The following is a 26,700-nucleotide window of genomic DNA, read 5'->3' on the forward strand; positions in this document are numbered from 1 at the left end:
CCCATAGTAGTTTAAAAGTTCTTGGGAGGTTACAATCATAGCAATTAAAATCCATTGGAGATATTCAGCTACATAATAATTAACAAGTAGTAATGACCTCAAATTAAACTAAAGATTGAATCAAACTAACCAACATAAAGAAATAGAAATTGCTGATATTTAACAAGGAAGGGGTTGATCAAATTTGAGGAGTATCACCATCTTCAAAAGTAATAGACTGCGCTCAAATCCTAGAGAAGACACACTTTTAGTGTGATTTAACAGAAAGTCCCTAACACAGTTGATTAATTGAGAGAGGATTACTTTCAAGGAAAGCTGGTTTCTGTGCTTTTTTAGCTGATGCAATCTTAAGGAACTAAACACTGAAGACAAAAATTGAACAAATTAAAAAACAGAAATCATTACTTGCTGAGCACTTGAATAATTCTAATACCAGACATTCTAAATAGCACTTTGTGTTTCAATATCTTTTTCCCCCTCAGAAGAGGAGGTGGGATGGTTAATTTGAATTACAAAAAAAAAAGCCCTGCCATAACCCCCCCCCCCCCTCCATCACTTTACCTGTGAACAAAAAGATTCACACAGAGAAAATGGGATTTGGAACTATTTGATAAATTACTGCAGACTACTTGAATATTCCATTAGCAAAATAATAGCTCGTTATGGAGCCCAGAAGAATGTAGTGTAATTATGATAGCACTGTCCCCCCCACCAAGGGGTGAGAGGAATGCAAATGTTAGAAATGATAGCTATTTTAAAAACTGCTTGGTGATAAGCTGCAAAACAAGCAGAGGAGGGGGCTTCACAAGGATTTCTTCAAGGCTAATTCTTCTCACTAGTGAATATATTCTAGGAAGGTGAAGGTCAGGCATTGGAATTGCACCTCATTCTTTCCTTTTCTCCAGGAAGACACACTTACCTACAAGTAGCTGTCTACGAGGCACAGATAAATAGATACCACAATGAAAAGGAGGGGGATCTAAAAGAATCAGTTGTGCAGAAAAAGGTTCGATTGAATGATGTGATAGGATGAATTTCTCCAAGGTTTTAACCGATAATGTCTTTTGCTTGGGGAAATAAGAGTCACCCTCAATTCTCACTTGGCCCTTTATGTTACTAATAGGCAATGCACTAAGTCTTTTTACCACCACCCCACAAATTTTGGGATGTGTGTGTATGTATGCATGTATGTATGTATGCAGTAGTGGGCTACTAGCCGAAACGCTAAATTGCGCTCACCGTCGCAGCTCGTAAGTTTTGGCGAGACTTTTTGCTTCTGCGCGTGCCGAAACATGGGTGCATCTACATATATATATATATTTCCTAATCTCCCTTAATTTTCAAATTCAGCAAAAAAACATGTGACATATACATATACATATACATATACATATACATATACATATACATATACATATACATATACATATACATATACATATACATATACATATACATATACATATACATATACATATACATATACATATACATGTGTCACATGTTTTTTTTTGCTGAATTTGAAAATTAAGGGAGACTAGGATAGATCTATTTCAGCCTTATTTTGGCTTCATCAGCTAGCCATACCCACTGGGACTTGAACCTGCAACCTTTGCCTTGAAAGGCAGAGAATTATCCTCTAGGCTACAGTATCCAATCCCTTCAGCTCTGCACCAGGGAAGGGTTACATATTTTTGTGTCAAATCACCCTGGTGTATTTGAAGGAACATCACAGCTCCTTATTTGCCTCTCGGCCCAACCCAGGGCCATTTCCAAGGCAGTTAATTTTATTGATAGCCAACAATTCTATCTGTATATATATATACACATTCATACATACATATATATATAAATATATATATACATATATATATCACAGAATATAGTTGTCAGTTATGAATAAATTAACTGCCTTGAAATGGCCCTGGGTTGGGCCTAGAGGCAAAAAGGAGCTGTGACGTTCCTTCAATATACCAGGGTGATCCGACATAAAAAACATATATATCTATATCTATACATACATATCTTTAGTAAAAGAAACCATAATATATCATATACTTCATAAAATAAAGTTCTATATGTTTAAAATCTAAACAATAAGTAAATATTGTGTTGTATCGTTATATAGTGCTACCACCATTTCTCATCTTCCAAAGTTTAAATCAAATTCTCATGTTTCATTTTTTTCCAAAATTAACCAATTACTAATACATATGTATCTCTTAATAATAACTAATAATAATTTATTAGATTTGTATGCCACCCCTCTCCTAAGACTTTCATATATATAAAAGTTTTATATATATAAAATGTTTAATTAGCTATATGATACAATATTAAAATTTAGATAAAAGAGATTTTATTATTTTTTGCATTGATGTAATGTAACTTTTTATAGTAAGAGGGAGAGGAAAAATTATTATTTAGATTTTTAAGAATTAATAATTCAATTCAATTCAATTCAATTGATTAGATTTGTATGCCGCCCCTCTCCGAAGACTCGGGGCGGCTCACAGCAACGAGAAAAACAATATTATAGTGGCACAAATCTAATATTAAAAATAACTAAAAACCCTATCATAATTAAAAACCAAACAGCACATACATACCAAACATAAATAATAATGAGCCTGGGGGAAGATGTCTCAAATCCCCCATGCCTGGCGGTATAGGTGGGTCTTAAGTAGTTTACGAAAGGCAAGGAGGGTGGGGGCAGTTTGGGTCTCCGGGGGTAGTTGATTCCAGAGGGCCGGGGCCGCTACAGAGAAGGTTCTTCCCCTGGGGCCCACCAGACGACATTGTTTAGTCGACAGGACCCGGAGAAGGCCAACTCTGTGAGACCTTATCGGCTGGGATTTGTGCGGTAGCAGGCGGTTCCAGAGGTAATGTTGTATAAAATTATAAATATATATAAAATTATATAATGTTGTATAAAATTAATAGAAAATTTTAGATGAGGAAAGAGGAAGTAATAAGAAAATAAAAGTTTATATATGATTGATTTTAAGTATTGTTGTTGTGTTCATAACTATATATTGTTTTACTTTATGGTGGAGAAAAATAAAAATCTTATACCCGATAAATACATGCCAAGCATCTGAATTTTGATCATGTGACAATGTAGACACTGCAACTGTCATAAGTGCAAAAAATGGTCATAACATAAGTCACCCTTTGCAGTGCCTTTGTGATATCGAATGGTCACTAAACAAATGATGGTAAGTCATCATTTGTATTATTACTACCAGAAATGCCGCTTTGAAAATTAAATTAACTCAAGGAAGCAGCACGAGGGAATTGTTGACAGGCTAACTACATCACAATTTGGAGGCTTAAATTCCTCAGAACATTTTTCTAAAAATACTTGTAGAAGCAGCTAGTCCATATCAATATTACAAATGATATGCACTGCAGAAAAGAACTTGTCAATTTTCTCCAGTATAAATAGAAATGTCCAATATGATGGGTTAATGAAAATGTAACAAATTGCCCTTCTGTTGCACTTTCCAGAAAATGAGTAGTCATATTTCTTCAAGACTGCAAGAATTTAAGCTTCATCTGTGTGGTGCCAGAATGTTAATGCGGCATTCAATAAAATACCTAGGAAACCTAAACACTCTAATCAAGTCATTTAATCTTTTAAAGTTAAACGCTGCTGTAAGAGAATGGAAGGTATAATTAATAACTCAAGCTGGGAGAGTGTGGCTGTTATTTATTTATTTTAAATTTGGTAATGATGCATGCTTTTTAAAAAAAAAAATCAAAAAGTGAAAACTTCATCTATTGTGAAATATGTAAAGTAGGTAAAAACTACTGAAATTTAAAGCAAATGAATGAATATTCTTTGTCTTAAAAGTGCACACAAATACCACCTAATTGATATGTATTTTGAGGACTTGTGGAGTGGCTAATTGAACATTAGTATGGGATAAAATAATGCAAGACTCTTTCCAAAATAAATTGACTGAACTTCTAGACAATGAGTGGGGTAGAAATAAATGATCTGTCAATCAGGCAATCCTAACATTAGGCATCCTTTAAGGAAGATAAATAAATGATGGGAAACTTTCATCCTTATCAAACATGTTTTAATATACTTTGGAGAAGAGAATATTTGTAGCTCAGGAATGAACTATTTTATTTATTCATTCATTCATTCATTCATTCATTCATTCATTTGTCAAAATGTGTACAAGATAATAGATATGGTATAAACATAAACAAAAGCAAGTAGGTATAGGTAAATTTGGACAATAGGCCATTGGGATAGGGATGGTGCGGTTATGCTCTCTGAGATTGATTGTTTTCTTGAAGACATTTCATTACCCAAGAGGATAACATCATCAGCACTAGTAGGGTTTTCTTTCATTTTATATCCTAGTTCAGTGGTGCCCAAACTTTCCAGCTTGACGGAATGGCCTGGTGTGTCACGCTGTGTATTGCCAGCCCCAGAGACATTCAGAGACATTCAGTAATTAAATAGTTAACTCTGTGTATGTTATTTTAGCTCCACCCATTATGATGTAAATCCTGTCTATATAGCCAGCATCACTTCCTCTCTTCTCGGTGAAGAAGAAGAAGAATCTCCATCTTTCCCCTAACTCTCAAGCAATGTAGACGTACAGTAAAAGCCTGGGACCAGGCATAGCTGTTTATTGTTTTTGATTAATAAAAGTAACTTCGTTTTGAAGCCGTTTCTGTAACTTTATCCGTCGACTCCAGATTTCATCTATTGCAGCTCACGCGGGCTGTGATTTATCTCCCATAATCTGACATGGTGGTGGTGGTGGGAGAAGGCATGTGAGTAGTAGGCACATGCTTGTGCACATAGTCCATTTGCGACAGCACAAACACCCTCTGCTTGTGCAAGTGGAGCTTCACATATGTGTGCTTGCGCATCTGTCCTGGAACCCAGTTTTGAACAGGCTGTGGCCCAGTAGTGCTGGTAGTTGGAGACCCCTGCCCTAGTTGCTTGCCCTGCCAGTGTTGGTAGGAATGGTCTTGGTAGTCCCTTAACAGGGCTATTGTTTGCTAGTGCTAGTGCAAACAATAGTGTAGGGGTGTCAAACTCGTGTTGTGATGGCATCATCATGGGATGTATCACCACTTTCTTTTCCTTTGCTAAACGGGCGTGGGCATGGCCAATATGTGACGCATCCGGCCTGTGGGCTGTAAATTTGACACCCCTGGTCTAGTGTTAATCTAGATGTTGATTGCTGGTAAGGAGATTTTTTGGTGTTTTTGTTTCCTTTTTTACTTTTTTATTGTATCTTTTAAATGGTATGTAGATGTTGTTTTATCTCTATGTACCTGTTGATTTTTATTTATTTTTTATTTTTTATTTATTGGATTTGTAGGCTACCTCTCTCCGTAGACTCGGAGCGGCTAACAACAATGATAAAAACAGCATGTAACAATCCAATAATAAAACAACTAAAAACCCTTATTATAAAACCAAACATACACACAAACATACCATGCATAACTTGTAGTGGCCTAGGGGGAAGGAATATCTCAACTCCCCCATGCCTGGCGGTATAAGTGAGACTTGCCGATTGCCGATTTATCTGAGTACACAGGAATTCTCTATGCTGAACTTGGCTTGGACCAAGATGATCACAATATTCCAGCTAAAATGTTGGTAAGTCATTGTAAGCCGCCCTGAGTCCTACTGGATTGGGCGGCATAGAAGTCAAATAAATTAAAGTGAATTAAATTAAAGTCTGTCCATGTGTTGTGTAGCTAAGGAGTTTCCATCATGTCTTCTGGCTGCTAATTGGCGTTCATGGATGCATTATGCTGGTCCTCTGTCTATTTTTGTCCTACAAATTGGCTGCTGCAGTGCTTTCACTGTATGTTGTAGGGCCATTTTATTAACCTAACAACAGCAGTCTTGCACTTACCAACTGTGAGAAGAAAGATCATAAACCAAAATTTACTTGACAACTGTTTTGCTTAGCAACAGAAATTTGGGGCTGAATCGTAATCATGATTCGCCCCATAGCGAATCTAAGGGTACAATCCTCTCCTGATGTTATATTATCAGCAAACAGGGAGAGATGAATGTCAGGAGGATAAATCAATGTGAAGATATAGCTAAGGACTGAATGCCTGCCCTATAGTACTCTACTGACTTTCTGTAGGGGTTTTCAAATTTTGTGATGAACAGCCAAAACTAAATTTTCTATGGAACATCCCCCCACATAATTATATTATTATTAACAATGCAAGTGGCTAAACAAGTGAATTAACCTTACCAGTAATATTGAGTGGTGAACTTAGCTCTCTGTTCCCTTCCCAACTCTGAAAAGTGAGCATTGTATGGTACAACCCCCCTCCTCAGACTTTATGCCATCCTGCTATGGGGTCCGGGGATGGATTTCTCCCTTTTGGGACCAGATCGTCTGAACTGTTAGCGACCCACCGGTGATGGACGATTGTGTCACAGATCCAGTACGGGTGGTACTGGTCCCTTGGCGCCAGTGATGGGCTACCAAAATTTTCACTACCACACTGTGGGCGTGGCTTATGCATTTTGTTTCAACATCTTTCAGTGCAAATTGGGTGCTCTGGGGTGGAGCTCCAAATTTTGCTACCAGAACTGCGTTCCTGACCATTCCCATAGGAGCCCATCACTGCTTGGCGCCGTCATCATTTTTTTGGGAATTTTGGCCAAATTTCTCTGTTTCCTCTTCTGTTGCTTGAACAAGAACCCTCCCATCCAACCCAGGTTAATTCTAACCTTTATTTTTTTATCCGAAGCACAGCTGATCAGCTCCTCAATTGTGTTTTTGGCTAATTCTTGACTCTGAGCATGCGCAGAAGTAAAATAGTATGAGGGGATGAGCATGAGCAGAGTGAGCGTGTGTGCACAAAATATCGTGATGCGAAATAGTGGCAAAGGTAACTGGACCCCACTACTTTTGCTTTCCCAGAAGTCATGAGTCTGCAGAACTGGTACTCTCTGGTTACTCTCACCTTTCCATAATCTACTCTTCCCCATTTGCTCAGATCACCTCAAGAATTTCAATCCTGCCTTATAGAACAAGAGAGAGTTTAATAATTCTCCATGCCCATTGAATTCAAAATCTTTATCTCTAGATGAGTTACATTTTTAGAGTTTGATTTTCTAAAATTACCTTTTATTATTATTATTATTATTATTATTATTATTATTATTATTATTATTATTAATTAGATTTGTATGCCGCCCCTTTCCGTAGACTCGGGGCGGCTCACAACACAATAAAACAGTTCACGACAAATCTAATAATTTACAATTTAAAATATTAAAAAAACCATTATTTAAGCAAACATACATATAAGCATACCATACATAAGTTGAATTGAATAGGTCCGGGGGAGATGTCTCAGTTCCCCCATGCCTGACGACAAAGGTGGGTTTTAAGGAGTTTATGAAAGGCAAGGAGGGTAGGGGCAGTTCTAATCTCTGGGGGGAGCTGGTTCCAGAGAGTCGGGGCCACCACAGAAAAGGCTCTTCCCCTGGGGCCTGCTAACCGATATTGTTTAGTTGACGGGACCCGGAGAAGGCCCACTCTGTGGGACCTAATCAGTCCCTGGGATTCGTGCGGCAGAAGGCAGTCTCGGAGATATTCTGGTCCGATGCCATGAAAGGCTTTAAAGGTCATAACCAACACTTTGAATTGTGACCGGAAATTGATCGGCAACCAATGCAGACTGCGGAGTGTTGGTGTAACATGGGCATACCTGGGGAAGCCCATGATTGCTCTCGCAGCTGCATTCTGCACGATCTGGAGTTTCCGAACACTTGGTTTATTCTTGTCAGTTTATTAAAAATGGAAGGGAGCGCAGTGGTTTATTATTAAAATTTCACCATAATTACTTCTGCTCTCTTCAGCACAATTAAGTTCAATATCAAATATTTTAATGTTACTAAGATTAAGATACTAATAACTATTAAATTCTGGCCAACATGATCTGTTATTAAATTGAGCAATGGGCCATGGCTAACCGATTATGGTAATGGATATAGTCACATCTCTAGTGAATAGAGAGGCATAGAGATAGAGAGATTAGTGGAAGGGTGGATTAAGATCTGGTTAAAAATGGTAACTCTGTTAGCATTCACTGCAATATAATTGAGGGAACTGAATTTCTGTAGAAAAACTAGAATGCCTGTGCACATGATATACGTGCCTGCAACATGCATTGTACACATAGGATATTTCACTCTTACAATCTTGTTTTACCTGTACAGGTAAAATTTTGCAACATATACCATAGTTCCTCCCAAATAAAACCCAGTCTTTATTTTCTTTGGGGCTTGCTTGAAAATAAGCACTTGTGTTTATTTTCAGGGAGATCTCTTTTTTTTACGTTCAGGAGGTAGCGAGCGCAGGGGACAATGGGAGTGGGAGTCCAGCTACTGCTGCCCACCCCTCTCCATTCCATTGTCTGCTTGCCTGCGGCTGCAATGAACCAGGCTCACAGCATGCCTCGCTTTGTTTCAAACCATCTCCTTTACAAGCACACAAAGCTTTGAGTCTCCATCATTTCTCTGTCTGGCTCAAAGGTGTTTGATCGCCTATGGGGCACTTGGGAATGGAGCGGTAATTCTTGGAAGCTTATTCTGAAAACTGAAAACCATGTGTAGGGATTGTGGTGTTGATGTATAGAAAGAGTGATGAATTGGGAAACATTGTAAATCCATGATCATCAACACTGATGAGTCTTTTCTTTCCAAATTTGTTTTGCAAAAATAAGCCAAGATACACAGAACAGCCTTTCCAGTCATTTTCTATTAATTCCTGAGTTTTATATCTCCCTTAGGCTCTCAGAAGTTGAGTGAGATGACAATTGATGAAACTTTTCTGGGGAATTGTTCTACAAAAATCTAACGGATGGTTTTCTTAAAGTTAATCCCATGTTAAAATTTCATAATTATTGCAGATTTAAACTTTCTGTCTGGCTTGATTTTTCTTCTTCTTATTGTCATTGTTTGCATCATCTAAGACAGTGGGTCTCAACTTTCCAATGCTGTGACCCCTTCATACAATTCCACATGTTGTGGTGACCCCCAACCATAAGTTTAGTGCCAATTCTCCCAACAGAACTTTAAGCTAATTGGCAGGAAGGTCAGAGGGACACCTCCACTGTAAAAGCATGATGTGCCGGTGCCTGGAGGCGGTTGGGGTCTGGATGGGTGTCAACACGCTGAAACTCAATCCAGACAAGATGGAGTGACTGTGGGTTTTGCCTCCCAAGGACAATTTCATCTGTCCGTCCATTACCCTGGGGGGGAAATTATTGACCCCCTCAGAGAGGGTTCGCAACTTGGGTGTCCTCCTCGATCCACAGCTAACATTGGAACACCATCTTTCGGCTGTGGTGAGGAGGGCGTTTGCCCAGGTTCGCCTGGTGTACCAGTTGCGGTCCTATTTGGACAGGGAGTCATTGCTCACAGTCACTCATGCCCTTATCACCGCGAGGTTCGACTACTGCAACGCTCTCTACATGGGGCTACCTTTGAAAAGTGTTTGGAAACTTCAGATCGTGCAGAATGCAGCCGCGAGAGCTATCGTGGGGCTTTCTAGATTTGCCCACGTTTCTACAACACTCCGTGGCCTGCACTGGCTGCCGATCAGTTTTCGGTCACAATTCAAAGTGTTGGTAATGACCTTTAAAGCCCTTCATGGCATTGGACCAGAATACCTCCGGAACCGCCTTCTACCGCACGAATCCCAGCTGCCGATAAGGTCCCACAGAGTTGGCCTTCTCCGGGTCCCATCAACCAAACAATGTCGTTTGGCAGGCCCCAGGGGAAAAGCCTTCTCTGTGGTGGTCACGGCCCTCTGGAATCAACTCTCCCTGGAGATTAGAACGGCCCCACCCTCCTTGTCTTTCGCAAGTTACTCAAGACCCACCTATATCGCCAGGCATGGAGGAATTAAGACATCTCTCCCAGGCTTTCTTATATTTTATGTTTGGTATGTATGTGTTGTATGGTTTTTAAATTGTTGGGTTTTTTTAACGTAAATTTATTATTAGATTTGTTCCATTGTTATACTGTTTTTATTGTTGTTGTGAGCCGCCCTGAGTTTTCGGAGAGGGGCGGCATACAAATCTAATAAATTGAATTGAATTGAATGATTGATCAGATTGTAGAAATATGTCCCAAGGCGCCAGAATAGAAGCTTTAGTTCCTGACACCGTGGGAAATTTGTTTTTTCCCATGGTTTTAGACAACCCCTGTGAAATGGTTGTTTGACCCCCCAAAGGGGTCCTGACCCCCAGGTTGAAAACCACTGATCTAAGGGATATCATATTTATGCTTGAATTATACAGATGTATATGTATGTCTATGTTTTTATCAGGGTGGGTTCTACTGATCTTCCCCACTGGTTCACATTGCGATGGAAATGCATATGTGCAGAAGCAAAGTAAATGATGGTGGCACCAATAGAAATGGCTCCATGATGTTGCCACTAGTTTACTAACAATCCTAAAGAATTAGTTAGAACCGGTAATAGCCCACCTCTAAAGTGTATGTATAGTATACGTATATGAATATATACATTTCTTTAGTAATTTTGGAAAGTTATCTTCAATCTCCAATTGGCACTACTCAGATGACACAGATAATCCTCCAAATGGCCTCGATGACCCTCTAGAAGAATGCAAATGACCATCTGTCTGCAAGGAATATAAAACCTTTTATTCCCCACTATAGTCACAGTCAAAGAGGCTTCTTGGATGAGAAGTAAAATGTCTTCAAATAAAAAAGAAAAACAGGAGAGTCCAGTTGCATCTTGAAGAAACACCTTTGGGGAAACTATGATCTGAATGACTGAGAATCTACATAGACATGGAATGAATTTTTTAAAAGATATGTTAAGATGTAGGGAATTACTGTGGTCATTCGTTATAATTGTAAAAATAGAAAGATTTGGCAATATCTACAACTGAGGAATAGTTGGTGAAGATGATAGCACTTGCTGAGATGGTCAAATAGACTTATTTGATTATAGAAAACATCTACAGTACTTTCATTGCTGATTGGAAACCTCTTATGGACTTTCTGCATAAAACAGAAAAAATGTATTTATGATCCATGGTTTTGACAATTAGAGAGGATGGATTATACAACAAAGAGACTCATGATGTAAATATAAAGAGATAAATTTACAATTGATAAAGATGATTGGATGCCACATCTTTCATCTCTTGTCTTTCTTTTCTATTTATATTCTACTTTTTTCTTTTTGAACTCTAGGTTTCTGTTTTATTTCTTCTTTTTCTTTTTTTTATTTGAATTGTTTGTATTAATTTTTACTCATTATGAAAACTTTCAATGAAATTATATTTAAAAGACAGATGAGAGGTCTCTTCAGCCTTGAAAGATGGCGTTTAAGGGGTGACTTGATTGAAGTGTATAAAATCATGCATGGGATAGAAAAGGTGGATAGAGAAAAAATCTTTTCTCTATCACACAATACTAGGACAAGGGAGCACTCTCTAAAGCTCATAGGTAAAAAAGTGAGGACAAATCAAGGGAAATATTTCTTCACCCAGAGGGTCGTTGGTTTATGGAATTCACTTCCAGAAGAGGTCGTAACAGCTGTCAGCCTTAATAGCTTCAAGGCAGGATTAGACAGAATCATGGATGCTAAGTGTATCGGTGGTTATGGAAATGGATGTCCATGTGCCGCCTCTATGTTGGTTGAGGCAGGCAGGATTCCCTTGAGTACCATTTGTTGGGGGTCAAGGGAAAGGGATGGTTTTGCCTTCTCTTTCTGCTCAAGATCCCCATGGACAATTGGTGGGCCACTGTGTGACACAGAATGTTGGACTCGATGGGCTTTGGCCTGATTCAGCATGGCTCTTCTTATGTTCTTATATTCTTATGATTTTCAATAGAAAGACCACATGTCAATGAAGATATCCAACGAATAATAAATTGGACAATCTTCCCCTTCAGAGTTGGGACTGCAGTTCCCAGTATTCCCAATTAATCTAGACAATATTTCTGGAAATAGCTGGAAAATCATTTTCTACCATGGTGCCCTGAATCAGGTTACATGTCATTAGGCAAAACTGGAAGACGTTGAGGGTCTTCCATGACTCACAACTCCTACTTGAGGAACAAGTGACAGCTGTGGCCAGACAGTCCTTTGCACAGATTTCGTGCTGTCTGAATTGTATCTTTTCCCGAACCCATCTGTACATGTAATGAGACATGTTGCTCATGCTTTAATCACATTGCATGTACAGTACTGTAATGGACTCTACTTGAGATTGATTTTGTAGACCACCTGGAGGGAGCCTAATGAATAAGGTTGCACTGGTTGCCAGTGAACCTCTGGGGATTATTCAAGGTAACACTAGTTAGTCAGAAAGCTGTTCACGGTCTAAAACTAGATTGACCTGTGGGTTTTGGGAACGAGAATTTTGGAACATGTACTCCTCAATCTTTTAAACAAATAACACATTTGGACAAAGAATGTGGCATCAATTGCAATGACACTCACTGCTTTCCCATTAGAAGTACTTTCTGTTATTCGAATTTCAAAAATGTTCCAAACTACCTCACTCAATTGTTGGTACGTACTACCATGCTTGGTGGACATGCTCAAAAGCAAAAGAATACTGGAATTTAATAGAAAAATGGCTAAAAGAAATAACCCAGCAAGAAATTAAGAAAACACCAGAATTCTTTTTATTAGGTATTTCTAATAAGAAATACAAAAAAAGACATATATTATTTAATAATCCACATTTTAGCAGCAGCTAGGATAGCTTTTGCCCCAAAATGGAAAGACTTTGAGACCCCAAAAGAATCAGATATATTTAAGAAAGTTTTAGAATGTGCTGAGCTTGATATGATGACCAGAAGGTTGAAAAATCAAGAAGAATCAGAATTTTATGAGGTTTGGCAAAAGGTATACACCAGGTGGGATACAAAGAAACAGAGATAACCTTATTTTTATACTATTTTAAATATATTTCTATCTAGTAGTTATATTGTATTAGACAGTGATTATTTACAATATAAAGATAAACTCCTTTCTTCTTCTACCATTTTTCTTTTTTTCCTTCATAGTTCATTTCAAGTTACAATTTTAAAATTTCTATATATTTTTAAATGTTTTAAATGTGTTTCTACTTGTTATCTTATAATTGATATATCTAAGTATTTTATAAACAATGATAGAGTTAGGGTTTTTTTTCTCTCCTTTTTACTTATTACAAATATAATGATGACTTCTACTTTGAGAGGAGCGAATGTTGCTCCACTAAATGTTATATGTAATGTATGTTTTGTTTGTCTTTGAAATTTAATTGTGTGTGTGTGTGTGTGTGTGTGTGTGTGTGTATATATATATATATATATGTCAAATGTTTTTTTAGCTGGAATTTTAAAATTAGGGGAGACTAGGATGGTCCCATTTCAGCCTTGTTCTGGCCTCATCAGCTAGCCACACCCTTCCTTACTGGGATTTGATCCTGTGGACTCTGCCTTGTAAGGCAGAGACTTAGCAGAGGTGCTATCAGATCAGATCCCTTCCAGCTGTGTACCAGGGAGGGGCTATATGTTTTTTTTATGTCGGATCACCCTGGTATATTTCAAGGAACGTCACAGCTCCTTTTTGCCTCTAGGCCCAACCCAGGGCCACTTCAAGGCAGTTAATTTATTTATAGCCGACAACTATATTCTGTATGTGTCAAATGTTTTTTTATATATATGTAGATTGTTCTGAGTTCGGGTTTTGCCCTGTGTAATATTACACGGGGCAAAACCCGAACTCTGCCATCAGGTTATTGATAATGCTTAGTGCCCACATAGGTAGAACGTTTCCATGAATTCCCAACTTAGTCCCATGGCATGAGCCGGTGAATCTGGCACTTCAGATCACAGCCACAATGAGCCAACTGCTTCTGTGCCTTGCGATCTCCATGATTGCTTTCGACTTTTGTCCCTTTGTTCAGAAGAAGGGAGGGGAATTATTTTTTTGTGCTTTTGGCATTGCAACTTTTGCATTACCATGTAATACTGGGTATGTATCCACAGGCAGCTGGCGGAGTGCTATTTAAACTGGGTGCTGAACTAGGCACAGACACTGACAGGCAGTAGTTAAGTTGCTCTTATCTTTTTTCCTCCATGTCACCGATAATGATACTGTAATTCTCAGTAAACTCAGATCTTCTGGCTGTGTTTTGACAGCAAGCTTGTTATTCCAGTGGTCTGCACTTTTCTCTGACTATGTCATTTCCGTTGGTGAGGTCCCTTGTCTCCCATCCTTTCATTTGTTTTGAGAGCTTTGGAAAGAAATCTTCCCCTTCCCCCAACTTATGTTTTCTTGCAATTTTTTTTTTAAAAAAATCACTAGTTTGCATTGCTCAGACTAAAAGGAATTGTTCTTTTGTGAAGAACGGTGGGGCAAAGCAAACTTGGGTATCATTCACTGACATTATTGTGTGCATTTGCGTAGCGTAGAGGACAATCAGAACTGCAGAAAAAGCAATCGCTGCCAACCTGCCTTCCATTGAGGACCTGTATACTGCACAAATCAAAAAGAGGGTGGGGAAAATATTTACTGACCCCTCACATCCTGGACACAAACTGTTTCAACTCCTACCCTCAAAACGTCGCTACAGAGCACTGCACACCAAGACAGCTAGACACAAGAACAGTTTTTTTCCGAACACCATCACTCTACTAAACAAATAATTCCCTCAACACTGTCAGACTTTCTACTAAATCTGCACTTCTATTCTACTAGTTTTTCTCATCATTCCTATCACCCATTTCCTCCCATGTTGACTCTATGACTGTAACTTGTTGCTTACATCCTAAGATTTTTATTAATATTGCTTCTTCATTGCTTATTTGACCCCTATGACAATCATTATGTGTTGTACCACATGATTCTTGACAAATGTATATTTTATTTTATGTACGCTGAGAGCATATACACCAAGACAAATTCCTTGTGTGTCCAATCACACTTGGCCAATAAAAATTCTATTCTATTCTATTCTTTAAAGAGGGTGAATAGCAGTAGTGGGTTCCTATTGGTGAAGCCCAGAGTGCCGCATCGGCAGGAACCCACTAATGACACAATTTTTGGCAATTGTTTTCTGGTGCCTCCTGAGAAGGAGCTTCTCAGCTGTGCTTCAGGCTCTGGACCACACTGGTGGGAAGCCACCACTGGTGAGTAGGGAACAACTTTAACCAAGCAGAGAGACCACTAAAGACATATTTTTGCTTTCAGAATCTGAAAACATTCTCAGTGAAGATCTTACAGTCACTATAAAGCAATTTTCTACTTCATAAAATTGTTCTTTTGAGAATGGAACAGTTAGATAGTCTGGTCACTAGAACGAACTTCCAAATTTCAGAAAAGTAGGCTTCTTTGAAAAATATCTGGGAGAATATTTGTCACCAAGAACAGGCCTACAAAGATTACACTTCTCTTTGTCCTTTTCCCCCAAATAATTTTATTGGTGATGTCAAATGAAAAAAGACAATAAAGATTAAAACAAATACAAACAGGAAAATACAAGAAAAAAAGGAGTATGTGTGAAAAAGCAAAGAAAAGAAAAAAGAAAAGGGAAGTGACTTTCTCCCTTATCTCAACAGGTAAAAATAATTTTAACAGCTTATCATTATCTCTAAATAAAACATAAACTTACTTCTCCTCAAATCAATCAGCAAAAATTCATCAAGTGCAATCAGATACACTACTTTTCTCTTTTAACCTTGATCAAAGAAGCCAATGTTATACACCCCAGTTTTTAGAAATATTATTTAAACCCTTCCAGAAAAGTCCCAGAGGTAATTTGCTAATTATCTGTGTAAAATCCTTCAGGACTTTAATAGAGTTCTTTTGTATAAATTAGCAAGTTTATCCTTTGGTTTGTCACTTCTAAAAATGTCTTCCCGTGTTTTAGCAGAGCTCTTTTGTATATCCAGGGGGAAAAAAGACTTATCCAAATCACTTCCTTGGTTTAATATCTGTTCATCTTCTTTAGGGAATAGGTTATTTAGCAGATCCATTTGTATCACATTTAAATTGCTGTTCAAATTCATTTCATAAACATCCATCAGAGTTTATTCTTGTTTCACAATGTTATTAGAAAAGTTTGATCCATTCTGTCCAAAAGCTTGGCTGTGAAATTTTTAAAAGTTTGCAGTAAAGATTTCTGCTCTTTTTTCTTTTTTTCTCTGGCCTTAGTGTCCAATCCTCAAGATCTCATTATGAACCAGACCAGGCCAGACCAGACCAGACCAGATCGAACCAAACCAAACCAAATCAAACCAAACCAATCTCCATTTTTCCATGAGAAAATATCTTCCAAATAATTCAAAACTATAATTCCATATCTCCCTAGGTTAATCTGCTGTTAATTTTCCAAAATCCATATATTAATTAGCCTTTTACTGCATAGTCCAAGAACACATGTATTTTTAAAACTTTTAAAATGAGATTTACACCATTGGCTTTTATAGAAGTAACTGAAAATCGGATAACAAATAATTTCCAAAAGTGATTAGAGAAAGGAAGCATATGAACACAACGTCCTTCCAAAGGCACCAACTAGAGTTGGAGCAAAATGGTTATTCCTTCATCTACAGAAGCTCTAAACCAGTGGTTCTCAACATGGGGCCCACACCCCACAGCGAAGCAATTTGAATTTTATTGAGGGGCAACTGGAACCTTGTTTAAACCAAGTAGGAGTTCACTTTTTGAATAGTAAGAATTATATGGGTGGGGCGGATAGATCAGGATTTTAGAGATTCTTAGATAGGGCATGGCCAAAAAAAGCTTGCGAACCACTGATCTTTCTGGAGACAGCTGTTTTGCAATCTCATTACAAGAAGCAGCTGTCTGGAATACTTGTGGGCAGTCTGAAGACCTCTCCTTGTCAAGAGAGGAATTATGAACAGCCATTTTCAGTCTGCCATTCTTTCCCTCTAATTCTTGGAAATGCATTTAATTCCCAAAGCTCTTTATGTTCTGAATTTTCCATTACCAACTACCATGGGTTTTTTTAATAAAGTTTATGGGTGGCAAGAATACAGAATTCTCTTTGCTTCATTCCCCAAGACCTTTTTTATTTACTACTTATAAGAAAACTGTTAGAAGATTGTGAAAGAGATTCCCCTTTCGAAGGGAATGAGGCAGTATAAAATAAATGTGTTTTATGTTTTTTTATCTTAGCAATTGCAGCTGCACGAGTGTCTTTGGTGTTCTGCATTTATTTCTGTATCTGTGGGCCTCTTTTTTCATCCAGTCAATTTGGCTATAAAAGAGTAATAGTGTTAGTATAGCTCGGCAGAGCTTGTGAGCATTTTTTCAATGACAGGATCTCTGGGCCTTGGTCTGCTGTCTTGGCTTCAACTTCCATAGCATTTTGTGCACAAGTCACTTTTCTGCTTTTTAAACTAAGATTAAGCAGGAAGTTCCTAGCTCCTAAAGGCCTAAGTGACAGGTCTTTATTCTGTTTTCAAAGAACCCTACCTTGCTGATTGCATATTTAAAAGATGACTAGGCAGTCAGCTTCAAATTTTTTTATATCTGTGTTTTCCAACTTGGCAACTTTACGATATGTGGATTTTAACTCCCAGAATTCACCAGCCAATATGCTTTAAAGTCTTAAAATTGACAAGTTTAAAAAGTCTGTTTAGAGGAATTAGGAGAGATTCTGTACAGTTAATTTTGCCATTGTAGTACAGTATTGGGTTTTTTAAATCAACTGCCCTGTTTCACTCTCTCCCTCTTTATTTGTATTTCAATATTTGCTTTTTCCTATATTTTTTGTATTGCAATATTTTAGCAATAAATATATAGATGAAAGAGAAAGAAAGAAAATAAAACCAACAATCTTTTACTGAGATATTTTGTACACTAGGTACTGGTAACTTCTGACTTAAATGTGAAGCTTTTTATATCATTTTTAGTTTTACAGAAACCTATGAAGCATATTAAATCTCATATGTTCTAACTCGTTTAGTGCTACGTTTGTCTAGTCATTTCTAAATGACTGTCTTCATTCTCCATCTTTAGACAGGGAAATTATTCTTCAAATCTTTTCTGTCATTAACAGCTAAAACAGCTATTATAATATGTAACCTATCACACTATTATTTAGTACAGTATTTATTTAAGTTCTGAAATTATCACAAAAATGATAAAATGTATGTTTATAGAGAAAATAATAGAATAGAACAGAACAGAGCAGAACAGAATAGAATAGAATAGAATAGAATTATTTATTGGCCAAGTGTGATTGGACACACAAGGAATTTGTCTTTGGTGCATATTTAAAATATTTATTTATTTTTATTTATTTATTTGTCCAATACACAATATATATTGAAGAGAATAGATATGTAGTAATATATATAAAGAAAAGGATAGAAGAAAAGATATAAAAATAGAGGAGAAGATATATGAAAGGAAGAAAATATATATGAGATAAAGGAGAGATAATTGGACAGGGGACGAAAGGCACACTAGTGCACTTATGTACGCCCCTTACTGACCTCTTAGGAACCTGGAGAGGTCAATCGTGGATAGTCTAAGGGAAAAATGTTGGGGGTTAGGGGTTGACACTACTGAGTCTGGTAATGAGTTCCATGCTTTGATAACTCGATTGCTAAAGTCATATTTTTTACAGTCAAATTTGGAGTGGTTAATATTAAGTTTGAATCTGTGGCATGCTCTTGTGTTGTTGCGGTTGAAGCTGAAGTAGTTATTGACAGACAGGACGTTGAAGCATATGATCTTGTGGGCAATACTTAAAGCGTGTTTTAGGCGTCGTAGTTATAAGCTTTCTAGACCCAGAATTGTTAGTCTATTTTCGTAGGGTATTCTGTTTCAAGTGGAGGAGTGAAGGGCTCTTCTGGTGAAGTATCTTTGGACATTTTCGAGGGTGTTGATGTCCGAGATGCAGTATGGATTCCAGACAGATGAGCTGTATTCAAGGGTCTGGCAAAAGGTTTGTAGACTCTGGTGAGTAGTGTGAGAATAGAAACAGCATGCAATATTTCCTTATCATCCCCTTTATGGATTTTAGTGAAATGTCTTCAAAACTGTTCCAGTGTCAAGTCGAAGCTGTCATGTGGAGTTAGAGACTTTGACCTGCCACAGTAGTACAGTATTAGGGGAATTGGGAGGGGTAGTGAGCGAGAGGGAAAGTTACTAGCCACAACAAATTATTTTCTTAGATTCCAAGGTCATATTTTGTTCTGCATCAGCTGAAGAGAAGAGGAAGTTGGTGGAATCCCTGCAATCGGACTGGTCCTCGTGATGAACTTGTGGGTGTGGGGATGTAGGATGAACCTTAACCTGGGTAGGACCTGGAAGACGTTAGTATCGGAATGGCAGTTGCGTGACCAAACATGGCTCTGTTAATAAATCGAACCTTGAGTGAGCGAATTGGACTGGAATCAGATTTATTTCTCAGATACTTTTTGGGGTGCTAACATCCAGGTACACGTGGTATATAATCATCTCACATTCCCTCCTCCCCCCACACATTTACCGTAATCAAGAATTAATTTAGTATGGTTGGGTTATTTTGGAACTAGAATTGCTCACTTCTAATCTGCAGAATCTTTATAATAGATGTCCATAATGCTGTTCCTATGCAGTATGTTATACCTTAGGTTTCTAGCTCTCCAAACTTAATACCATATTAATAGATTCGTGGAGAGTAACAATCAGTGTAACTATAGAGGCAATGTAAGTTCACGAGTTCACTTATACTTTATCAGGGAATTAAACATAAAAGCATACGGCTCACATTCTGATATCTTTCTGCCCAGTAACTTGACTTGTGGAATATTTGATATTTGATTCCATTTCAAAATGGAATTTTCCCATCAGTGAAAGTAACAAAAGTTTTTGTGTGTCACTTATTGTGCTCTTCAAAGCTGCTTTACAGGGCACATTTTCAAAATATGTGATGAGAGGTCTGCATATCAACACTTTTCTTTTCTTCTAAAATTCCACCAGTAGAAGCAATAGATCTAGGTACAGTTAACCCAAGCCTTCTGTTTGCTGCATCATGAATGGACCTGATTTATGAAATAATTGTAATGCTATTTCCTGTTCTGAGAAATACAGATTTTGAAATAATAGAATAGTGGAAGAAGTATCATTAGTAATTCACATGTTAGTTATACTTTGATAAGACAATTGCTTTTTTGTGTTTCTAAATAGTGTTCAATAGCTTAGTTGTTGTTGTTGACTAAGTCATGTCAACTTTCCATGGTCCCGTGGACTGTAGCATGGCAGCCTCCCATTCTCCACTTTGCAGCAGAGGCGGAGTAATGACACTGACACAAGAGCTGGATTTAAAATGGGTCATTTTATTAATTAAATTTGCATAATTTATTTAAATAAATTTGCATAAATTAACTATAACCCTAAACAAGGACCCGCAGGGTCAAACAATTACTTCCGGGGCGGAAAATGACATCAGAAAAACTTCCGGGGCAACTTATGGGTGTAGCTCCATGTTGATCCAGGTGAGGGGCAACGCCCTCACCTGACTCACTGCCATGCACCTGCATGTGGGAGGTCTTGCTGTCTATCCCATACAAGGGGAAAGAAATGGGCGGGACCCAAAGACAGGTTCCCCCCAATTGCTCAGGTTGTTTCCACCACAAGCCTTTGGAGAGAACCTGTCAATCATCCCCAAAGATGCCCAACGAAGAACACGCAGTTGCTAAACCACCACCCAGTTTGCCGCCCCTAACCTGCCTACCCAAATGACCAAAGGTAAGTCAATTAGCCTAAACAGGGGGCGAAGCACCCCCTAACCGCCTATCCGTCACCGCAGTGTGGAATAGGCGAAAAAAACGGTCGCAGAAAATACCTCAACCGCCAAAAATTCCTATTCGGCTCCCCTAAGGGCGACCCCCTTGGCACACTGAAAGATAAGGAGGGCGGGTGGGTGTTCGCTTCGTCGTCATTCAGGACTAAAAGGAGGCCCTGGAGCCTGACCAGCCCTTTTATAGGGCTGCAGGCTCCACCCCTGGATGATGTCACTGGGAAGGCCGAAGCCTCCCAGGAGCTGGCCGAGGGTCGTGTCTCCCTGGCCCTGCAGCAAAATGGGCCGGGGATGAAGTCACCAGCCAGGTAATCTCTTGGAGTCTGCCCAAACTCATGCCTACTGCATCAATGACATTATCTAACCAACTGTAACTTTATGAGCTATAAAATATGTCAACAAGAATGGTGCCTGAAGCTACTGGGGTCGTGTTCTTTGTTAATATACTTCAGGAATTTCCAATTCATTTAGCAGCAAAATTAAAAGGGACGGTTACCGGTAATTATATATGAAAGGCCTTTCCCATGGCTGACACTTTGAATTGTCAAAATCTCTCATAAGAGGCTTGTCTTGTTCAATCATTGATGGTTACTCTAATATACTTCTGTGTCATCAGGCTGGAGCTTGTCAGATTATTTGTTTATACTCTATTGTTTATCTTTTAATACTCTTGTCTATATATTTTTGGATCATATTTTAATTTTACTTTTTTCCATGCTTTTTATCTTTAAATTTGATGTATTGGCTCTTGATTTATTCTTTGTGTGTGTTCTTGTCTTTGGCAACCTTGGAAAGACAGACTATACAAATAATAGAGGAATAAATACTATTAATCTGATTTCTATCTTGCCTTCACTGATTCTTCTCTCATTTTATATCATCCATAGATATTCTAGAACAGTTAATCTCAAATTGATACAAAGCCTGGAAAAGACTGTTAATATATCAGGCTTCATCATATTCCAAAGGATCAATTTATCAGAAAAGATTTAGAAGGAATGTTGGAGGCAATAACAATAAAACAATAACAACAACAACAACAGAGTTGGAAGGGACCTTGGAGGTCTTCTAGTCCAATCCGCTACTTGGGCAGGAGACCCTACACTACTTGAGACAAATGGTTATCCAACATATGTTTAAACCTTCCAGTGTTGGAATATCCACAACTTCTGGAGGCAAGACGTTGCACTGATCAATTATTCTAACTGTCAGGAATTTTCTCCTTAGTTCTAAGTCGCTTCTTTCCTTGATTAGTTTTCACCCATTTCTTTTTGTCCTACCCTCAGGTGCTTTGGAGAATAGCCTGACTCCCTCTTCTTTGTGGCAAACTCTGAGATATTGGAAGACTGCTATTATGTCTCCCCTAGTTGCACACTTATGGTGTGCATAAGCGCACCATTGTATTTACCTTCCCTGTCCTACTGTCCTATTGTCCTTTTTTAATCATTACTTTTTACTTGTGTTATGTTTATACAAACTACTATCCTATACATGTTTGACAAATAAATAAAATTAATGAAATAAAATAAAATAAATAAATCCCTCTCACAGTTACAGTTAGATCTTCTAGTCTAGCCCCCTACTCAAGTAGGAGACCTTATACCATTCTAGACAAGTGGCTGTCCAGTATCTTCTTAAAAACCTCCACTGATGAAGTACCCACAAGTTCTGAAGGCAAGTGGTTCCATTGGTTAATTGACCTTACTATTAGGAAGTTTCTCCTTAATTCCTGATTGCTTCACTCCTTGATTATGTTCCAACCGTTATTTTTTGTTCTGTTCTCTGGTGCTTTGGAAAAAAACACCTGATCTCTTTGTGACAGCCTCTCAAATACAGAGATACCTCTACCTAAGAACACCTCTACTTACAAACTCGATAAGAACCGGGTGTTCAAGATTTTTTTGCCTCTTCTCAAGAACCATTTTCCACTTACAAACTCGAGCCTTCGAAACTGTAACCAGAAAAGGCAGGGAGAAGCCTCCGTGGGGCCTCTCTAGGAATCTCCTGGGAGGAAACAGGGACAGAAAAGACGGAGAGAAGCCTCTGTGGGGCCTCTCTAGGAATCTCCTGGGAGGAAACAGGACCAGAAAAGATGGGGAGAAGCCTTCATGGGGCCTCTCTAGGAATCTCCTGGGAGGAAACAGGGCCTCCACCCTCCCTGTGGTTTTCCCAATCACACACATTATTTGCTCTTACATTGATTCCTATTGGAAAAATAGCTTCTTCTTACAAACTTTACTACTTAAGAACCTGGTCACGGAATGAATTAAGTTTGTAAGTAGAGGTACCACTGTACTGGGGTACTGCTATCATTTCTGATTTCTGAATGTGAGTTCTTCACTTTTTTAGAAGCCCTGATGATACCTCCTTTGGGATACAAGATACCTTTGGGCTCATTTCAAGGACTTTATCTCTTTGTATCCTAGGGGACTTCTTTCTTTTCTTGGAAGAGGGTAGATGTAGGCAGGCCAAGTGCACCAGAGCAGGTTCACTCGAGTTGGAACCCCTTCCTTTCTCTTATTATAAAAACATTATGATTATTATCATTGCCCAGCTGTAAATTATTCTGACAATATTTAACTTGCGTATAAGAAACTACAATCAGCCTGTCACACAGTCCCCTGGTAATGAGTTAGTATCAGTCCAAAAGGAGAGGCAGCTCCCTCAGTGTTGATTTGCTGTCATAAATTATAGGTATCCAACCTGCGTCCTGCAGTGAGGAACAGTCAAATAGCTTGGGACTCCATTTCACATTCTGAGAGTGACAGGAAAAGACCACTCTGAGTGGTTTAATCTACCCTAGCTTGTTTATTCCCTTTTCCTACTGATGCCAGATTGAAACATGTGGCACTGCATTTTGTTGCTGTCTGCAATTAACACAAGTATCTATTTAAAGCTTGGAAGGAGGATAGTCTTTGATAGAAAGCATCAGTCTTTCTAATCACCAGGCAAAGGACAATGGAACCATTGTGGAAGGACTGTCATTATTTTAGTCCTTTGGTTAAAAAACAAAACTACACTGAGGAGCATTTTGCCTTCTGTCTCTACTAAACAACAGTAAATTGCAAATTCAAGAAGATCTGTTTTGGGGAGTCTAGTTTCAAGTGTAATATTGTCCTAGTAATTTGCAAAATATAAAGGCAGACAGTTAAACTTTGGGATTGAGAATTATTTATGCAATTTGTGATCCATCAAACAAAAGGAAGCTTGCTGTTGGGCATTTGATAACTCCAGTCTTGTTTTTTTAACAGAATGCTGTTACCAGTATGGTAAAGTGATTTACAGTGGTACCTCTACTTAAGAATGCCTCTACTTAAGAACTTTTCTAGATAAGAACCAGGTGTTCAAGATTTTTTTTGCCTCTTATTAAGAAACATTTTCTACTTAACAACCCGAGCCTGGGAAAATTTCCCAGGAAATTTGAGAGCGGCCTGAAGGCCTGGTCATTTTCATGGCATTCCCCCTTTGCTCACGGGCCTTTCTGGCGTTTCTGGGCTGCCAGAGGAGCCTTTCGGTGGTGCTTAAGGAGTCTTTGGCAGTCCAGAGCGAATGAAGCATTTTCCTTTCTCTGGGCGCTTGGAGAGGGAATTTGCTCTGGCCGGCTGAGGAGTTACCACAGTGAAGGAAAGGCACCGGCTACAAAGTTAGTGAGTGAGAGGGGAGCCCTTCAGCATGGGAAGGAAGAGATAGCAGGTAGAAGCAGCAACAGCCAGTGTATGGGAGACAGTGTATGGGAGGCAGTCTCGCGCCAAGTATATTGGAGATGCGTGCTCTTCCTCGCCACCTCAGAGTCCCTCTTTTTTTAAAGCCTTAAAGTTTTTGATTTTTTTGATTCCCCTAACCTCACCGTCTTCCTTTGGCAGTGACTGTCCTCCTCCTCTTCTTCTTCCTCCTCCTCCCACCCAAATTCCGAGCTTTTATTTCTTTCCTAATGGGTTTGCACGCATTATTTGCTTTTACATTGACTCCTATGGGAAAAATCGTTTCTACTTAAGAATGTTTCTACCTAAGAACCTAGTCACAAAACGAACTAAGTTCTTAAGTAGAGGTAGCACTGTATTTTGGCTTGGTGGATCATAGCACTGTTTTAAGAAAAGGCCTGGTTTCAGAAAAATTGCCATTGAAATTACATTACATAATAATAGGATTGGATGTGTATAGAAATGGGAAAAAAAACCCACAATTGTGATGGAAAAGAAACCATATTAAGGGGAGAAAAAGGGTCTGTCTTATAGGTAGAATTCTATTCTTGTTTTTAATCTAAGTATACATGATGTCAGCATATACTGTATTCCAATTATTGGCTATCTGTTCTAACCTGTCAGGAAGCTGCAGAGCCTTTCCTGTTTAAGCAAGTATTGGTTTTATTGGTATGTGTGTTTCATATAGATGGACATACAGTATTTTATCTGTTGAATGTTGGCTTAATATTTATTATATTGTACTTTTAAAAATATTTTTCTTAGAGGGTTTCAATTGTTCACTGCCTTGAGTGTTGCCTATGCACTGGCAACATGGGATATATATTTCTATGTAAATAGATGTCTTCATTATTGTTGGAACAACTGGAAAAAATGTTGTCATATTGCATATAAAATTTGTATACAGAATATTTTTTAAAATAAATATTCTAGAATTAAGTTGAATTACAAGTAGTGATGGGTGAACCGAACTTGCACAATTCGGGTCTGTACTGAATTTTGCTGTGTTCGGTATGCAGAACACGAACACGAAATTTTTTCAAACTTCAGGCAAAGTTCGGGGTCGTGTTCGGGGTTCAGAGGTTTGATGTCACCGGCAGGTTGCTAAGGACACCAAGGTGATCACTTCCTGGATTCCATGGAATCCAGGAAGTGATCACATTGGCGTCCTTAGCAACCTGACAGTGACGTCAAAGCTCTGCCCCCAGAATCTCTTCGTTGGAGGGATTCCCCGTTTGGGTTCGAGTTCGGCTTCGGTTCGGGTTCGGCCGAATTTTGCGTAAAGTTCGTCCGAACTTGCCGAACCCGAACACCATTGGGTTCGCCCATCACTAATTATGAGACATTTTGATTTGCTTCAGTGAGCTTGATATTGTTTTTAATTTAGCTTCCTTGCCTTGATAGACTCAACTCAATCCCTACAGAAAGATAGCTGCTGCCAGAAAAGATGCAGACAGAATAAAGTAATGTAATGAATCTGAGAATCCTTATGGTTTGCCTCATCCTCTTGCCCCCTAAGACTTAAAATGACTCCAGAAGGCATCATCACCTAATGGTACTTGGTAGATTTTGGAAGCTCAGCAGACTTTGTTCTTGTTCGAAAAAAGGGGAAGCGTCTGGAATTCCAGCATTGTAGACAAGTCTAGGGAGTTTTAAAAAGTCCCAGGAGAAGACACTGGCAAGCTATTTACATATTATTGCCAGAATACAATCTCTAGTAACTGCACTTGACATGAGAACTTTGTTTTTCCTGTAGAACACTTTTTATACATATACTGTTTTGAATCTATGGAACCTATCACTAAAAATATATATATTTAAATACATAAAATACATAGAAAATGCATTACAGAGGATGCTCAAATGAATATGAAAAATAATAACTACATAATACAGTAATGTATGTGCCTAATCCATTAAATCAATAACACAGCAAGCTAAATGACCTAAGTGCTAAAGCCCACTGCAACAATATCGCCAAAAAGGCTTCCAGAGTTGTTAACCTGATCCTACGTAGCTTCTGCTCTGGCAATCTCACACTACTGACTAGAGCCTACAAAACCTGTGCCAGACCCATTCTCAAATACAGCCCATCTGTCTGGACCCACACCACATTTCAGACATCAACACTATCGAAAAAGTCCAAAGATATTTCACCAGAAGAGCCCTTCACTCC

The sequence above is a fragment of the Erythrolamprus reginae genome, chromosome 3 (assembly GCF_031021105.1).
Source record: "Erythrolamprus reginae isolate rEryReg1 chromosome 3, rEryReg1.hap1, whole genome shotgun sequence".
Taxonomy (NCBI): domain Eukaryota; kingdom Metazoa; phylum Chordata; class Lepidosauria; order Squamata; family Dipsadidae; genus Erythrolamprus; species Erythrolamprus reginae.